We start from the raw sequence: 5,325 nt of genomic DNA on the forward strand, positions 1-5,325 counted from the left end.
TCTTTATCCATAGAACATTGAGAGGGAGAATTTTCTGTATTCTTGAGGGTGTTTCACTATGGGTGGAGAAATGACTCTTCTTTATTCTAAGATAGGGAACATGGTTGATCGTCCTTGTGTTCAAAAAAATGACAACATGAACATCTTGGGTGTTATCAATTAAAGACCACTTGAACATGGTCTAATATACGATCTTACCAGAAAGATCAGGTGTATCTATCTTTAATATATCTTTCAATTCCTTTTTTGGAGGAACTTCAACTAATCCTCGAACATAGTTTGGTCTTCCCTGCAATTCCATACACATTGTGCTTGTGTATGAATCCGACATCAAAGACCGATTCTTTAGCATCCATTCCTTTCTCTTAAAACAAAGAAGGAATCGGCCAACTTGGAGGTTTTTGGCTCTTCTCTCTCTTTTGGTCATTTGGCTAAGAAACTAAGTGGGTCGAATTGGCCTGCTTTGTAGTCGTTTAATCGGCACTGTAGTGCCTTTTCTTACCCGGCTTGACGTTTTCAAGTTGCTTTCTATCCATGTGGCCTCAGAGTGCAAGAGTATTTTCCTTCCAACTTTATTCCTCGAGTTTAGATAGCATTGTATAGTTTTTAGTATTATATATTGTCGAGTCTGTAATTGTGTTTATCCTCTTGAGTGCCCTTAAGGCAACCCCTTGTACGTTATCTTTGTTTTTTAATAAAATTCTGGCCTTTAAAAAAAAAAATAAAAATAAATCTTGATATCCTTTGTGTAGGAAAACCCATTAATCTACGGGCGTTTTATGACCTACTGAAAAAACTAAAAAAGCCTAACAAATCACGTAGTTGGGCTAAATCTGCTTTCTATTTATTTAATTTGTACATCCAATGCAAGTCTGTCTAAGTTTGTTAAATGGACTACTTTGCTATGCGTTAGGGCCCAAATGAAACAAAGGTTATTCACAATCCAGTGATTCACTGATCGTGGGTATTTGTGCTTTAAGCCTTTAAGTCGATGATATATCAGGTGTCGAGATTACTTATTTTATGCTTTTATTCTCTATACAATTATATAATCAGTTCTAAAAAGGTATTTATACATAGTTATATATGTGCTAATTGTATCAGTTTCAATATTTTCCGTTTAAAATATTGGGCCTACAATCAAGCTAATAAATGTTGGAAAATAAATCTATATGTTTTAATCTCCTAAATATAGATATAAACTAGATTCGGAAGCCCGCGCGTTGCTGCGGTTCTCAATGTTTTTGTCATAACGTTTTTGCAATAACGTGTTTTGACAAAACATTTGTTGTACGCATTTAGCGTTGATTATTTACTCATTTATCCCCACTATAAATTTATAGACATTTATTTTTATTATGTTTTTGAGAGCAAAATATATGAAAAATGAAAGGATTTATACTCCATTGCAGTATTTTTTTGATTAAAAAAAGTTGGAAGATGCAACGGCCAACTGGACTTCGTATTTGGTAGCCACATGATTTGGTCAACAATTACTTTACTACTTTGTCTTACCCCTTTACTCTCGATTAATCGAATAGGTGGTTTCGGTCGTGAGATAAAAAATTAGTTTTCCAACCCAATATCATATTTCGCTGCGGGATGATTTTGATCGGTTAACGATAAGTTAATTATACGTAAAAGGAAAACGGTTACCTGTAATATTAACATACTCTAAAGTTTATATAGAGTATAATATAAGAATTTAATTTAATTAACATACTCTAAAAAAAAGAATTTAAAGAGGTAATGTTTATAACTTAGAGGTTCAGTTTGTCATTTTCATTGTAAATGGGGGTGTAAATAAAAAAAAATAAAGTAAAATGGGTTGATTTCATCCACATATCCATCCTACCCTATCTTTAGTATTCCGTATTCTCTCCTTTAACAGCTTATTATCCTCTCCACCGATCTTCCCCAATTTTTCATTCTCATTTTCACTACCATTATATTATCTTACACTAAAATCATAAAAAAAAAATTCAAGAAAAATTATATCGATGGTTGCGGTTGACTCGGTGGTTTCCAGTAGTTCCGACCACCTGAACTCGATTTAGTTTTTGGGTTTTTCTAACACCCCACTCTCAATAGAATTGTACTATTTGTATGGTTAGTTGTATCGTGTGCATATTTAGTTGTAATATATATGTGAATAGCTAGTTGTATTCAAGAATGCAGGTAAGAAAAAAATTATTATTTTTGATTTTTTTTACAACAGTAAGGTGTTGGCCGACGGTGAAGGTCGACGGCGGCGTCGGCTGTTGTGACCGTAACTGTTGCCGGAAGTAGCTTTCCATCGCCACTCTCGTGGTGTGTTGGGCTATTGTAGTTGTTCTCCTACAGGAGGTCCAGCGCTTGACATTTATCAGAGCCACGGTCGTGAAAAACCCGACTCAAAAACTTGACTTTTCAGGTATGTGTTTTTTCTAACCACTACCAAACCGTCCTATGTTCAGATTTGTTTATTGATCGGTTGATTTTTAGATTTGTTTTTGTTCCTTTAATATATGTGTTTAGCGGTCCCCCCCTCTTAAATCAGACAATTGGGTGGACTCGTGAGGTATTTGATATGCTGGGTGTCTTTTAAGTTTTCAGGTATGTTTATATATTTCATCAAACACTAAATTGCCCTTTGTTCCGGAAGTTTGTCTCATGTGTGGATCTGGATGTTTTTTCTTTAGATCAGATTTGATGGTGGTTGAAAGTTGTGGACGGTGACGGTCGTAGCCGGCCGTGAAATCGGCGGTGGTAGGTGGCAGTGCATGGTGGTGTAAAGTGGCTGATGGTGGCGGTTGCAGGTGGTTGGTGGACATGGAATACTGGTGTAGATGGAAAAGAGACCCAAAAATTAATAAGTTCATGGTTTTTTTTTCCTTCTTTTTTTGAATATATGTAAAAAGACGAATATTAACTGGTGGTCGTTGTATAAAATCAGAAGATTAAATAAATTATCTAAAAAAAAAAAACTGTAGCTACAGTGCGCTACAGTAGCTACAGTGTTTTTGGGGTGTGTTGCGGGTTATGATTGGAGGGTGTTGTCCATATTTATTATATAGTATAATACTATTGTAGCTACAGTAGTTTTTGAGGTGTGTGGCGGGTTATGATTGGAGGGTGTTGTCCATATTTAGTATATAGTATAATATAATATAATATAATATGCGAAATTATTGAAGCATTGAAACGAGGTGTTATGGGGTACAATAGATGTTGTTGGGTGTTGTTTATTTATGGGCTTTAAAGTGATGTTGGGTAGTGTCTTTAATGTCTAAAGCTACCAGAATGGGCCTCTTTTCACTTGTAACATTTAATGATTTGGTGTTGAGACTTCTTTATTTATTTTCTTTTATACCTTTTTTCTTATTTTTTTTAGAAAAATATAATATATAACTCTTCACGGAGGTGTCTTCGAAACATATGCGAAATGTAAAAAGCTGAACATGGCCCCAAATTTTAAGAGGCTCAAAATTTTGAAAAACTTGTGATATAATTTCATATATTTATATATATCATGACAAAAATATCCTACTTGCGGTCTACTGTATCATCAAAACAAGACTTAATGGTTGGTGTTGATAGATATTAAGAACAATATATTAAGGTATATTGATTGTGAAGAGTTGATCAATAACTCTGCTTCAAAATGTTAAGATGACAACTTTATATAAATACTAGTTTCTTTATAACGAGTTAACAACCATATGACAATAAAACTTTGTTACGGTTGTTCTAAGAAGTCCTAATTTTATTTATTAATACGTTATCATAGTACTACGTATTATATTTTACATGTGTTGAAGGATTTAACTTTTATAAAAGCTCATATTTATTTTTTAACAAGACCTTTGAAATCGGCGAGACGACCCTCACTTTTCATCAATTTGTTGAAGATGTTCAAAATGAATACAACGTTCATACATATCGAATAATATATTAAGGCCATGTTCGGCAACAAGTTTTTTTGGAGCTTTTTGAAATTTTTAGTTTTTAGCTTTTATGAAAAAGCTCCTATCAAATAAAAAGTTCCGTTTGGCTGCAAGAACTTAAAGCTTTTTAAAGAAGAGAAATAGTTAAAAGCTATTAGAAGTAGCGTTTAGCTTTTAGCGTTTTGTCATTTTACTCTTTATGTTAATAGTTTCAACTACTTTCCCAAACGACTAAATACATATGAAAAGCTAACAGCTAGTTATAAGCTACTAGCTAACAGCTAAAAACTAATAGCCGAAAGCTAGTTTTGCCAAACATACCGTAAGAATGATGTCAATTATAATTTTTATAATAATAGTCTATTATAATACAATTAGTTTAAAGTCACTTAAATTATTTAGAAATTGTCTATATTTTCTTTAATTAAATGTGCGAAAATAACTTTTTTTACTAAACTAATGAGTTTCAAACTCGTAAATTTTCAAACTGAAAAATTGATTAATGTTTTTCATATATTAGTGAATAAAAATCAAATATACAAACTTCTTATTCTTTATCAATATACTAAGGACTTTTTTTACAACTTTAAAAGTTATTACCGTGTATAGTACTCCTATACATAGCGATTACTTAATTTAAAGTGACGGTAGCTGTAATATAATGTATTTTAACGACAACCTTAAGAGTTGTCGTTAAAACATTCATGTATTAAATGGAGCTTTATAAACACCGAGATATTGTCTTGGTGGTATCCGGAGGATCAATCTGTTTGTTCTGTTCATGTAAGCACATGTTCGAATCCTAGGGTCGGGAACTAATTAAAACATTCATGTATTTTACGTTATTACAAAACATGATTTAAACAAAAGTCCACATCAGAGTAGGGTTGTCAAACATGTCTTCTGCATCAATACCCATCCCGACTAGCAGCACCTAAACCTGCAAGGGGAAAACATGTGGGGGATTAGCGCACTGCTAAGTGAATGGAATCTATCTAACAGATATAGCTTAAGCCACACACAAGCTATATACATCAACAATATCTGCTAACTACCAACTAGCATACAATAAGACGATACGAGGATCGGCGGCTTGTACGAGCACACGACTCCCAGCTGATCGGGCCTGAGTCTACCGATAGTCCCTGCTACTCAATTCACAGTATAGTTATCCAGATGCAGGGGATGCATCGTTCATACTATACTTCACAATCAGTAGCCTATGGACCCAACCTCCCCTAGGCACGGTTGACCTCATACAACTCTAACCTCACCTAAGCACGGTCTCGAGTCCCCAGTCTCCCTAGGCCCGACTGGTGCCATTCACACAGTGCACACATAATTCACATACAACATCAGGCATACTATATTATTCTAACATGGCAATTTCTACACTATG

This window comes from Rutidosis leptorrhynchoides, chromosome 10 (genome assembly GCF_046630445.1).
Source record: "Rutidosis leptorrhynchoides isolate AG116_Rl617_1_P2 chromosome 10, CSIRO_AGI_Rlap_v1, whole genome shotgun sequence".
NCBI lineage: Eukaryota > Viridiplantae > Streptophyta > Magnoliopsida > Asterales > Asteraceae > Rutidosis > Rutidosis leptorrhynchoides.